Here is a 14893-nt window from a genome sequence, read left to right on the forward strand (position 1 = left end):
AGAAGGGGAAAACTGTTTTGATTGTGTAAGATCTTTTAGCAGCCTTCGATACGGTCCCTTACTCGATGCTCCTAGACTGCCTCCAATCCATTGGTAGACACAATAAGAACAACATCTCGAAAAGATCTCGAGCAGAGATAAAGTTTCTTAAAAAATCAATAAATGCAGCTCTGCGCAACCTAAGACACTCACCGTGGAATACTCCTCTCCGAACAAATTTAAAAGAGCAAGGGGCAAAACTAAAGAGATTGAAATGACACATCAAAAGAGACTTGGAGAACGAACACTGGGCAAAATTACTAAGCGACATAAAATGCAACAACAGCAGTCGTTTTTGGAAAACAGTCAACGGAATTATCCGCCCATATCATACCGGAATTGGGTCAAACATAACAGAATTAACATGTGTGAACTACCTGTCAAGCCATTTCAACTACATCACTGAAAGACCTGGCAATTATCAAACAAGCTTTTTCACCCCGCAAGAACATGTCTGTCAGCCCTCAATTGAGTTGAGCAACCAAGAACTTGAACATAATGAAAATAGCCGACTAGGTGTCACCAGCTATTTCCCCCCGACAACAATAAGAAAACAAATCGCAAAAGGAAGGAGAGAAGGAGCACCAGGCCCAAATGGCATCCCCCCCGGCACTCTATAAGGCTAAGTCCGACGCCTGGGTGGAAATCTTCCATTCTTTTTTCTCGGACATCAGGCAGTTGGAAATAATACCAGAACTTTGTAAAGGGTCAATTATAGAACCAATCCACAAAAAAGGGGACAAGGCTGATCCTAATAACTATCGCCTAATAGCTCTGATAGACAATGAGGCAAAATACTTTTCAGGCACAATACTTGAAGATCTAACAACCTGGGCAGAGGCTAGCCTTGTTATACCGTGGAATCAGACTGGGTTTGGTAAATCAACAAGTACCACCACCAACATCCTTACAATGTCCTCAATAATCGACGCAGCTAAAATCTCTAAACAACCATTACATCTGTGCTATATTGACTTCAGTTCTGCCTTCGACAACGTGGACAGAGGCAGATTATGGAGGAAATTGGATCAATGGGGTGCACCAGCGCCTACTGTAAAAATGCTGAAGCTTTTACACACAAACACCTGGGTGCAGGTGAGACTAGGTGATGGTACCCACATCTCCAAAAAAATTTACACCACAAAAGGCTTGAAACAGGGTTGTGTGCTCGCACCAACCCTGTTTAATCTATATCTGGCCGATCTGCCAAAAGTACTCAATGCTTGTAACTCTCATTCCCCATGGTTAGGCGGGATTGCACTGTCCAACCTATTGTATGCAGACGACGTAGTCCTGCTTAGCTACACACACGTCGGACTACAGAACCTCCTGACGGTAATGCAGAACTATGCCAAAGAGAATAATCTAAGGATAAATCTGCAAAAAACACACACGATGACAATCTATAACAACAAAATGACACGCCAGAGAAACTGGTTTCTCGGTGACAGAATAATTGATGTGGCAGACAAATATAGATACCTAGGAGTAATAATAGACAAAAGAGGCTTGTTTAAATCTCAGATGAAGGAGGAAAGAAGAAAGGGCACGTTAATGGCCATAACACTGAAAAATCTTGCACACAAACTTACGGGGCCGCTCCTGACCCCCTTACTAAAGGTTGCTCAGGCGAAACTTCTTCCCACAATTGCATACGGCAGTGATGCAATGCGGGGCAGAGACACTAAGGAACTAGACAACCTTCACGTCAAAGCATACAAACAAATGTTTCGTCTTCCGAACTACACCTCTCCAGCCCAGGTTAGGTTGGAGTTCGGGCTCCTACGACAAGATCTCGCCAGACAGGGTACATATATCATCTGCTGGTTCAAGATCAAAAGCTCTCCGTCCCATATGCTTAATAGTCTGCTGTGGCAAGATCTACAGCACAGGGACACGTCTTAAGCCAGAGCTTACCTTCAGTCAGCTCTGGAATACACTAAATTACAGGAACTTTGGGACGCCCAAATTGGATACTATGCATTTAAAAAATTGGCCTGGAAAGTCATTAAACAAGCGTCACTGATCGAAGATAAGGCAACCTTCTCCAATAGAGCCCATGCCTGGATGACTCTGAATACATATAAGTCACTGTCCCCACAAACATATTTCAATCAGGGGTATTCTAAAGCAGTAAAAATGAGTTTTATGAGGTTTAGATTAGGAATTCTACCTTGTGTCCAGCATCTTCCGCCATGGCAACGGCGGACAGCACAAGACTACTGCAGCTTGTGTAAAGCTAAGCAAGGTGACATACTACACTTAATCTGCCTATGCAAAGACATGGCTCAAGACCGGCAGAAACTCCTAAAAAACCTATTCAATATAATAGGGTATTCGAACTAGGAGACCAGCGGTACTAGCCTGTTTCAATCCAGAAAACTCTCAGCTAAACTGCCGCCTTAAATTTTTAACGCTTGCTGAACATAAACGGCTAAAAAACTTGGTAGTTGACCATAGAATCATCAACGTTCTTCAACACTCTGAAGGGGACATGGATCCGTCTCAGTCGGTCTTCAAGGATTCAACATCCATTCATAACGGGATTATGCCACAGCTAGCACTTACGCTGGAATCAGCTTAGATTGTGTTGTGCGGCGTGGAAGATTCGTTACAAACCCAGTTACAAGAGAGCCCCTTTTGAATGAACTAAGAACTTGCCTGCTCACCCCTCTGTTGTTTTATACAAACGTTATATATGGCTCTCTTAAACTTCAATTTTTGCACATAATTTACACCATCTATAAGTAAATTGCAAACGTGTATGTTTTAATATCAAGATAATAGCACGACGGCACTTCGGAATTAATCTCAGGTATTAGCCTAATTTTACTGTCATATTGACTATTTGCACAAGGAAACGGCTCAAAATGTTATGGAAAAAAGTAACTGGGTTTATAATACTTTTTTAACTGTTTTATTGGTATTACGCAATGTTAACAAATGCTATATTGTCATGGTTTTAATTAACTACACAATAAATTTATTCTTATTCTTATTCTTCTCATTGGTACGGGTGGGTTCGCTCTAGACAGGACAGCGTCCTTTTTGAAGAATGCAGAGCAGGAAGTGTGGGTCCCAATTCTCTTCAAGAGCATTTGAGTTGACAGTAGGAGTACCACAAGGGTCAGTCTTGAGCCCAACTTTGTTTAATATATACTTGACCCCTCTAGCACAATTGGCTGAGGCCCTGGGGGCCAAGGTGATCACATATGCTGATGACACTCAGCTGCTGTCGACTTGTGGAATGGGTGAGGAGATTGCAGGAGAGTCTATAAAAAGCTGCCTCTGATATCTTTCATCGGATGTCCTCTCATTAATTAAAATGCAATGCTGAAAAGACAGAGATCTTATTCTTTGGCCCTAATCCACTGGACTGGCAGATGCTGTGGATCAGTTATACCCCACCTCCTGGGCCTTAGGAGGGGTCAGTCAAAAAATGTGGGCATCAAATTTGACTCTGCATTATCATTTCAGCCACAGATCATGTTGGTTTTTGTAACATGCTTTAAGCTTCTGCGGACTGTGAAAACATTTTAACACTATTTCTCCTTCTCCACAATGAAGGTGGTCATCCAGTCACTCACATTTAGACTGGACTATGGTAATGCCCTATATTTAGGCCTTCTTGACTATCTGATTAACATTCTTCAAGTGGTGCAAAACACAGCAGCCCGCATTCTTCTTACCCTGCCCCCAAGATGACATGTCCCCTCACCTGGGTGCTCTACACTAGCTGCCAATAAAGTAGATAATTCTCTTCAAAACACTTTGTCTTAGTACATAGAGAACTGTATCATTCTGGGGCAGGCTATCTTAGGGCTGGACTGTACTTTTCTGCCCCCTCCAGAAATATGAATTCTGCCCATGGTCTCTTGGCAAGGATTCCCAAGATCTGCCTCATGAGGATGACCGGAAGGACTTTATCATATGTTGGATTGGTGGCTTGGGATAAACTCCCTTTGGAGCTATGTCCTGTTGCTGCCACCAATGTGTTCAAGAAAAGATTGAAGGCATGGCTCTTTCAACATGAATAGATGAATGCATTACTTTTCGCAGTTATTTGCCAGTGCAGCATGGGGACACTCTTTGGAGTAGCCATATGCTTTGCAAATCTCAATTCATTCATTCATATAATAGAGACATAGGAGTCAAATTCAGAAATATTTTCCAGTGTAACAACAACCTTTTGATAAATAAAAAAGAGTGATTGTACTGAAAGCAGCTTTAGAAGTAGTGAATATTTTAATCCACATTTTATCCCAGAATTAGGAAGAAAATGATACAGATAAATCATTGTCCCATAGTAATTCTAAATGACCTTAAATTCTAGTGGAGTATGGAAATAAGCAGCCCTGGGCGTAGTGGGCGTAGTGAGGCTACGTGAAGCAATACGGAGTCGGGGCAAATCTATGTCCAGCCGCACACTTCACGTAGCCCCACTACGCGCCACCCGCCTCCCTCCCGCCCTCATTTGACAATTACTAGAAACATTAGATAAAGAAAAATTACTTACCTGAGCTGACGCGTCCCGGGGCTCCATCTTGCTGTTTCCTGGATATCTTCTTCCTCACTAATGTTTCTAATAATTGTAAAATGAGGGCGGGAGGTAGGCGGGTGGCGAGCAACTCTGCATCGCCGCGGGGTGTGCGTAGTCTGCCCCTGCTACGCCTACTTTGCGCAGCGCAAAGTGGGCAGTACTACGCACACTCCGTGGACGGAGCGGAGCACGGCGCCCAACCTTAGAAATAATAAGGGCTTATAAATAAGGGCAGCTTTAGAGAGATTACCGTGTAGGACATTATTAAGATGTAAAACCCATAATGGTGGTTATGAGTCATGTGCTTTGTGGTACTTGGAGAGAAAACATTAAATAGAAGAGATTTATTTATATTCCTCTGAAAAAGAGTTGAGTAAGTGATATTATGTTTGTAAGTAATGAAGGGATACAATATTATTATCATTCACAGATTAGTGTACATATATAATACTGTGAACCTACCAATGTTAAAATTAAAACACCTATTACATATTATAAGAAAGTTATTATACCAAATGGAGGAGGACAGGAAACCATGTTGAAACGTCAATTTTTCAAAGGGTATTGCTGCTAAGAAATAATTTGAATATTTTAAGATGGGACGTTTAGTGATAAAGGTACAGTGGGACACATAGATAATATCCTGAAAATAAAAATCATTTGATAAGGAACTCTCATAAAAAATCCACATTGGTATTGGCTGATCATGAAAATCATGAAACATAAAGGAAAACTGTTGGATTAAAAACTAGGAGTGACATTGTTTAAATTGGGAATTCTAACACCCCCTTCAAATGTTGGCATTTTGACCTTAGAGAGCGCAATACATGGATTTTTATTATTCCATAGAAATTTTGTGCAAACAGAGTTCATTTGTTTTAAATAATAATTAGGAATTTTAAATGGTGTATAGTATATGGGGCACAATCATCATATTAATGGTGTCAAGGCTTCAACACCATGATAAATGTAATAGGGATCAAATCAAAAATAATGCATGAATTTTAGATGGTAACATTGCAAAGTTATGACAAAGTGATTCTCGAAGAGTTTGAATAACCAAACACCAAGATATCTAATTTTAGAGAGACTCCAGGTAAAGGTGGTAGTAGCAACCATGTGTTGATAACAATGAGAATTAAGGTGTCATTTCTCAGTTTTATTCAAATAAATTTTATATGGTATAAAACTAGAGTATAATGAGAGTTCTTGGAAAAATAAATCCAGGGGAGTCAGAGGATTGGACTTATATGTTATTATATCATCGGCATACACAGATAATTTAACTTCCAGAGACCCATGCTTAAGCCAGATATAAATACATAACAACAAAGTTGTTCCAGGAAAGGTTCAAAATATAGGACAAATAATAACGGGTAAAGAGGACAGCCTTTCCTAGCACCTCTATATAAAATAAAATAGAGAGAAAAACAACCATTAACAAAAACACTAGCCCGAGGGTTGAAGTATAGTAACTTTGTAAGAGAATTACATTTGTGGGCAAAGCCAAACCGTTGAAGGGTGGTAAACATACATTTCTAATTAATAAGATCAAAGGCTTTTTCAGCCTATAATAAGAGTGCTGCAAGTGGGGCAGTAGAATGTCCAGCTAGATTGATAATATTGGAGAACATCCTAGCATTGTTAGCTGCATATCTTCCCTTTCTGAAACTTGAGTGGTCAGGTTTAACGAGAGATGGAACAACAGATTCTAATTAGGAGGCTAGGGTTTTGCACTAAGATGTAATTTTTTGAATACTTAGCAAACATTTTACCAGCTTTATTTTGACCACCAAAAAATTTAGACTTGACTTTAAGCAAAATATCACCGGATTCAACAGTAGTGTGTTTATTACGGTCTGATTTTGCTTTAATCAAATTATGCAACCTAGAAGGAGATTTAGATGAGATTTTAAACATGTTCAAGTACTTTAATTTGTTTCAATAGAAGAGTAAACTGAGCATTTAAACCTTTTTTTCAAGCAGAATATGCTATAGTAAAAGCCCAAAATGAAACTTTTAATACATTCCAATAATTGCCAATAAGAGTATAATTAGGATTATTAAATTGAACAAAATGTTTTATAGAAGGTGTTGCTTCAGTAATAAATTGAGTATTGGATAATAAAGAATTACTTAATCTTTAACCAGCTTTGAAGGAAATTTTAGAAATATCTAAAGAGGCCATTACAGTGGCATGATCAGATAAAAAGATGAAGCTAATTTCAGAAAAATGTAATGTTGGAAGCTGCGATTTAGTGACTAAGATATAGTCAATTCTCAACAAAATATTATGAACAGTAGAAAAAAAGAAAATTCCAATTTATCATGGTTACAGGTTCACCAAACATCCAAGAAAGGTCTAGATGTAATTGCTGATTAAACTTGTATTTAGATTTTCTATCAGTAAAAGGATCCAACAACTGATTTAAATCACCAGCCATAATGATGTTAGGATTAGGGATACTAACCAGTTTCACCTTAATGGAGTGCCAAAATTCAGGATCAGATTTAACTGTGCCATAAATATTAAATAAAATATTATGTTGATAATCAAGGATTAACCAACACCCACCTTACAGCAGTATAGCATTTGGTCGAGATAACATGTAATTTCAAGGATTTATGATACAGAATAGCAACACCACCTTCCCAAACAATTGCTGGGAAAAAAACTAACTAACCCATTGTTCTTTTAGTTTAACAGATTTTTAAGTATTGCAATGTTTTTCATGCACACAGGGAACATGTGAGTGAAGTTTAGATAAATGAGAAATTATCTTGAGTAGCTTAATCGGATGTCCAAGTCCATGAACATTCCACAAGACAATGTTAACCATCTTCGAAACAAAGGGAAAAAAATACAGGAATGGGGTGCTGTGCTGCATAAAAGGAAGAGGACAGAAAAGAAAAGCTGTAGTTATACAAAACATGACACAAAAACAAGGAAAATAAGGGAGGTTAACTGACAAATAGGCTCTCACAAAAAACATGAGAAAAGAAGAATAAGCGTAGGAGAAGGGAATATAGAAATAAAGAAAAGAAAGAGTAGATCAGGGATAGACATCCAGATCAGGAAAATTGTAAGTGAAAATTGATATGAAGCATTGCAACACTATAACAAGACTGACACTAAAGCATATAGAAGTAAAGTATACAAAATAGGAAACCATATATAGGTATGAACAAAAGTACAAAACAGCTCAACGCTTCTGCACAACAGAATCCATGTCCTGTGGTACAATACTCTTGAAAAAACAATTTTTTTTGTACAGGAGAATCAAAGGATTTTGTAGTTCCTTCATAGGTTAGGCAACAGTGAAGAATGCCATAACAAATAATTTGTTGCCTCTTCTGTGGCTTTAGGATGAGAACTTATTTATATATATCATTGGTTGTGTTGGACAGATCTTAAGAGATGAAAATGTTATGACTAGACAAGTTATCATTTGTCTTTAGTTGCTTTCAAAACATGAATAATGGCAGTAACTTCTAAAAAAGGCATAATTATGCCACAAGGTTTAGAGGAATGAGGATGAGGCCAACATAGCCAATTTGTTTGTTGCAGATTCAGAGAAGGAGAAGCAGGAATGCAGAGAAGCTCTGGAAGATTTATTTGAGAGTTCAAGTAGATTAGGTCCCTCAAGAGCTTCTGGTAAGCCACATAGACAAAGGTTGTTGTGAAGATTATTTTTCTCCAAATCCCCTGTGTGGATTTTGAGTTTTTGGATCTCCTGTTCAAGTAATGTAATTTTTGTAGAGATGTCCTGTAAGGACCTCACATGTTGTTCCAAGTTCACCATTTTGCATTCTATTGCAATACATCGATCCTCAATTTGCTGTAGTTTCTCACTGGTAGCACTCAATTCAATTAAATTCACTTTATTCGATCCAATTAAAAACATAGGTCATAAAAGTACAAATTGAGTTAAAATAGCAAATAATGTAATCAAAAATTCCTAAAAACACTCAGAATCCTTAATGCGGAAATAATTGTCTCATAATAAACAACTGATTAAAAGGATAAAATAATGAGGCTACCACAAATATTCTTCCGAATAAGTAAATCAGTTATATACAGCACAGTCCTTCGAGAGCTAATAAATTACTAAATCAACAGTGTTTCCTCCTCCTTAAACATGCCCATAGAACAATAGCTATTGAATAACAAATAGATAGATCATTACGATTTAAAAAAATACAGAGCAGGTCAACATTATCTAAAACTATAACGATTACTGTACACTTCAGCTCAAGGATTTTTCTGTTGTGTTGTTAGATCAATTCTTGTTTACACTCAGCAGTTGCATTACCGGACAGAACACATTGTAGATCATGCTATATACACCCAGGTTCTGAGGGACACAGGATAACCCCATTATCTTAAATGGTGAGGTGGAGTACAGGCTGGCTACAGGCAATCAGTTCGGCTCGCTGAACAAGAAAACCTTAAATCGTGGTTGTAGAGCATTGTTATTTACTGCATCGATAATGCCTTGTTTCCAAGGAACTGCAAGTTTGCAATGCGAGGTCCTGCATCGCCATCGAGGCTCCACATGATGCAGATTTGCAATGCAAAATCCAGCGTCGGGGATGCATCGTGCAGTTGAGGTGATTCATTGGTTCCTTGGAGCTGCGAGCCAGTGATGCAAGAACCTGCGCCGAGGAAAGATTTGTGATGTGAGGGCTTGCATATATGATAGGCGTTGCATGGTGGCGGTTACAATGTGGGCTGAGAGGTTGATGTGAAGTCCTAGCGCTGGGAGAATCCTTGCAACAAACGGCGATGCATTGGTTCTGCTCAGGGTTGTGCCACACAGCAGAGGATATGCGTCAGTTCAGTTGGATCCACAGATGGTCTGGCAGAGTACCTTGAGGCCCATTTCCAAGGGTCCAGGACTCTGCTGGCACCCCTTGACAGGCTCAGACTCACAGATGTCAGAGCTCACTTGCGTGTTCAAGGTGGTTGGAGCCTTCTGTCTCTGAGGCTACAGTCAGTAGGTCAGCCAGCTAGCCCTTTGCATCACTCTGAGGTCCTGTGTTCAACAGATGCAGGTCCAGTCCTTCTCACCCAGGCAAGAAGGCAGCAGACAGCAGGGCAGCAGTCCAGCATAGCAGCAGTCCTTTAGCAGCACAGCAATCCTTCTTGCTGGCAGAGTTTCCATATGTCCAGGAGTGTCCTGAGGGATTGGTATCTAAGGTTCATTATTAATACCTGGGCCTTCTTTTGAAGTGGAAGAAGCTTCTAGAGGTTTCCAACTGAAATCCATGGGCATCCTGTATTCCTTGTCCAAGATCCATACAAAGTACAGGGAGTATGCATCTCTTTTTATAGAGGCATTACACAGCCTATTCAAGTATAAGTAGGGCTGTTCCCATCTCCGTCTTTCCATCATGTCAGTGGTGGCCCATTCAGACATACCTAAGAACTTTATTGCATATGACTGTCTAGGAGGAATACACAAAACAAAACTTTCAGCTACTCCCTGTCAAGTGATGCAGAGCTAGGCTTCAGGCCCTAAATGGCTAAGGCAGGAAAATGCCAACCTTTTAATACCACCACTGACTGGACATCACAGATGTGGTCGTTGTAAGACCTGCCCTTTAACATTCAAAGGAAATAGTTTCTCGCACGCTAACTGTACCTACAGATTGGCACATTTCACCAATTTCAATAGTACTAACATTATTTACGTTATTAAATGCCCTTGCGACAAACTATATGTGGGACAACCTACCCAGAAAATCAAATGCAGAATCTTGCAACACATTAGCAGGGTCAGATGCCGTGTTCAAGGGGGACCCTTAGTCGAACATTTTGTCAGCCTAGACCATCACCTGGAAAGCCTCAAATGGATGGTACTTAAGAAAGTACACCTACACCCTAGATGAGGCAATCTGGCGTCTTTACTGAATTTCAAAGAATGCAAGTGGATTCATTCTTTGAAAACAGTTATCTCTGGCTTGAACGAAATGGAGGAAACCTATAAACAAAAGGGTCAACCTAGAAATAGATGAGACTAGATCCACACTGCCTGCCAATAGCTTACCACCATATTCGCTCATTGACCGTGGTCTATGCTTTATTTTCATCTGGTGTGACGTCCATGGTAACGCGAAGTCATTACTATTATTTCTATTGATGAGCATGTAACTATCAAACTGTTATATTTATTTATTTATTTATTTATTTTAGAGTTTTCTGTAGTGCGGACCAGACCCAGGGAAGGGTATCAGAGCGCTTTACACTGAGGGCACAATACGAATAAAACAATTTGAAAGAAAAGAATAGCATACATAAGATCAACTTTTTTACAGAGTTCATAAGGTCACAGGCGTGAGAGTGTTTCTAAGCAAACGGGTCGAGAGCAGTGAAGGTGTCTTTCGTGGGACAGGAGGAGCAAGTTTTTAGGGTGTACATCTGGAATGGTCCGTGAGATAGTTTACGGGAGGAATTTGCACATAAGGAATGATTTTGCTTCTTTTTTTAACAGAAGAGTAGAGGGGATTTTTCTGATGGAGGGAGGAAGCGAGTTCCATATTCTTGGTGCTGCTCCGGAGAATGCTCTGTCAGAGGTTTTTTTCTTTCTAAAGCGTGAGGGTTTCAGGAGTAAATTATCAGCACTCCTTGAATGTCTGATTCCTCCAGATAAGGTCAGTTTTTGGGATAGGTACTGGGGAGTATTGTGGTGAAGCGCTTTGTGAGTGATGCATGCCATTTTTGAGGTGGATTCGAGCTTCAAAAGGAAGCCAGTGGAGCACTTTCAGGTGTGGTGATATGTGGTCAAATTTCCTGGATCCTGTTAGAAGTCTTGCTGCGGCGTTGAGACAGGCTTTTAATGGGGCGGTTGAGATTTTGGGCAGTCCCGCGAGGGTGGTGCATCCGTATTCCAGCCTTGAGATGACTAGGGATTGAACTGCAGTTTTGAGGTCCTGGTTATCGCTGAAAGGTTTCATTTTCCTGAGATAGCTGAGGTGAAAGCGTGCGTTTTTAGCAAGCAAGTTGATGTGTGTTTGCATGTTAAGGTTCTTGTCTAGAGTAATTCCAAGCGATTTGGTGGAGTCCACCAGAGTTGGCGTGCAGTTAAGTGCAGTGATCAACTTTGGACCATTCCTTTGTCTCCTGGGAGTTATTAGGGGGGGAGATTAGAAGAAATTCAGTTTTTTGTGAGTTGAGCTTGAGGAAGTTGGTTGATAGCCAGTGGGCGGTCTTTTCGAGTGCCATGTTCATCGATATTATGTCTTCAATGGAGGAGATCTTGATGTAAAGCTGAGTGTCGTCTGCCTACATGTGGTAGGCTATGTTTGCCTGCTGTAGTAGTTCGGTTAGCGGTTTGAAATATAGGTTGAATAGTTATAGTCCGAAGCGCCAATATGTGAATATGTTTTAATGTCTGTAGCCCAAGTGTTTTGATCTATTCGCGCTCAAATGATCAATTTGTTTTGTTTCTGTCAAATTGTTTTTTCACAATTGAATAATCTTCCGAACTATGTTTGTCTACTTTGAAGCTATACTTATAGTTGCATCACATGAATAAAGAAGTCTCTTCATTTGTTTTGATTCTGTCAAATTGTTGTTTCACAATTGAATAATCTTCCGAACTATGTTTGTCTACTTTGAAGCTATACTTATAGTTGCATCACATGCACAAAGAAGTCTCTTCATAGAATCACGCTGCTCATTGACTACATTTCTATCCAAATACCATCGCATCAGAGAGTCTTGACTACGGGCATCAACCAGAGCCTTATTGAAACCGTAGGAGCGCCTGGTTTCCTTCGTACTACCAGGTAGGCTTCTTCACCAGCGTTTAACCTTAAATGAATAGACTAGGGGGTGTATGCGGTATTCTATTGCAAAGTCCCGTTCTTTTCTATTTGTTGCTTTAGGAGCCGCACTACTATCCAAAACGTTTGTTTGGAACTAACCGGTCCAGTTATGGTTTTCCCCCCTTTTTATTGCTTTGCATCGATTGCTGACCTTGTCAGAAGCATATACTACTTAGGTCCTCTCCTTACCCCAAGGCCGACGGGTAGGACCCTTATGTCCACCTCAACATTCGTTGACACATCCATTGGCATCGATTAATCTGTGGAATCGGTGTGTTACAATTGGGCATTAATGGCCCTTGTACATATTTTATGACGTACGCACCGAACACATACTTACCCGGAATTCTCTTCCCTCAGGTTGTCCGCTCAACTCCTTTGTCCTGAAGAAGACCCGCTATAACAATCCCATAATAATGCTCCTGCCGGTGTCGAAACGCCAACGGTTTTATATGTCCATATATCAATAGGTCTCGTAGCTTGCAAATCACTAAGGATCAATTCAGGAGCTAGATACATTAGTATTATACTACAGAAATTGGACCCACTCTCAAGCTTCCCTCCTTATTTGTAAATGCATTACCAAAGTGTATGGTTTCACGTACATATATAATACACTGATTTAGTCTTTCAGGCACTTTGTTCACCTTTTTCACTGTAAATACTTGTCACTTGCACTGCTTCATCAACTGAATTATCAGACAGTCTCTTCCTATGGCAATTTTGTGGTGAGAACCAAAAAACCTTTTTGATGAATCTTTAGAAATGTAAGTAAAATATTCTTATCTGAAATTATGGATTACTTTGTCACTTTATATGTGTACAAGCGTCATCTTGAGATTTATTAACTTGCATTAATGTTATGAACTACAAAGAAAATTGCCTCACCCGACAGAACCAATTGTTATGTGCATTATACATGCCCAAGTTCTGAGGGATACTGCGTTACCTCTTTGCTAGGTTTATTTTTCATTTTAATAGCGGCATTCTCAAAACTGGAAAATAAAATCCGACTTCACCATATAGGAGGATTTTTCATTACAATTCCAAAGGCCCCAAATATGAACTGGTTACCTGTTCTCATTTGGGAGTTACAGCTTATTGAAATGTAATTATGTAACTCCAATGTTATCCTATGGGTACGGTAGGCCTTGCAATAGTGAAAACGGATGTAATTGTTTTTCACTATCAGGGCACGTAAAACTTAAAATTACATTTCCTACTGTTTAAACACATTGCACTATGCCTTGTGGGCTATTTAAGGCCTACTTTAGGGGTGACTTGTATGTATTAAAAAGAAGGTTTGGGCCTTGTTAAAAATGTATTTTGCCAGGTCAAAATGGCAGTTTGAGCTGCACACACAGACTACAATGGCAGACCTGAGACATGCTTAAAGGGCTGCTGAAGAGAGTGGCACAGTCACTGCTGTAGGGACACTAGCAGCATTTGAGTTACAGAGCTATGGCACATGTAGCACCAATATACTAGGGACTTACAGGTGCATTAAATATGACAACTGGGGATACAGCATTGTTACCTTGTTTTAAGGGGTGAGCACATGCACTTTAGTGCTGATTATCAGTGGCAAAGTGCGCAGTCATATGGCCAGCAAAAACGAGACCAGCAAAAATATGAGGGGTGAAGGCACAATGTTTGGGTGAAGGCCACCCTAAGGCTGAAAGGTATAAGAATGTTGAGCTGCTTAGGATTCAAAATTATCATTTCAGTGTTTTACATCATCAGCAAATATAGATGATGATGTAGGAAGATCATGGGCTATCCAACATAAGCAAGAGATAAGGCTTCAGACTCTTGTACCAGGGTTTTGTCAAATGGGGAAACATGTATGAGCTGGTCTGTGATTTGAGAAGGCATTGAGTAGTCACTTCAGCTTCCCCACCACCACTGCCACCACAATCAACAAGGCGATCTAATCACCATCCACAAAGACCAAGAATTGTTGCTGGTGAAGGAAGACAGAATGCAATTGTTCCAAAATTAGGGAACAAAGAAATACTTTAAAAGGCATCTTCTTAATAAAATGAAAACAGTAAATGGAACATGCTTTCAAATAGCAGAAAGACTCAAACGTTTTACATAATGTAATGCATTTCAGGTTTTTATGTTTGTTCTTTGGTTGGAAGGTGGAGTGCTTGATTGTGAGTTGTTGGAGTTTTTAATATATGTTGGATGCAGATTTTTTATAAAATTGTGCAAGGGAGCATCTCAGCTAGAGTTGCTCCACTGTGTTGCTCAATGGTGAAACACAGTGCACAGCCATATCTACAAAGATATGGTACTGCTACTGTCATCCTTAGAGCTGGCATTCATTCTGGCTGACTAGCACCACATGCACATGCTTGCACCTCTGTGCAAAGGTGTATGTGTGTGTGTATGTGTGATGTCTAATATAGGTTTTGTACTGGAAAAGTAACCTTTCCATACAAAATATTATGCTAAACTAACTTTAAAAGTGCGCTTACA

The sequence above is a fragment of the Triturus cristatus genome, chromosome 6 (genome assembly GCF_964204655.1).
Source record: "Triturus cristatus chromosome 6, aTriCri1.1, whole genome shotgun sequence".
NCBI lineage: Eukaryota > Metazoa > Chordata > Amphibia > Caudata > Salamandridae > Triturus > Triturus cristatus.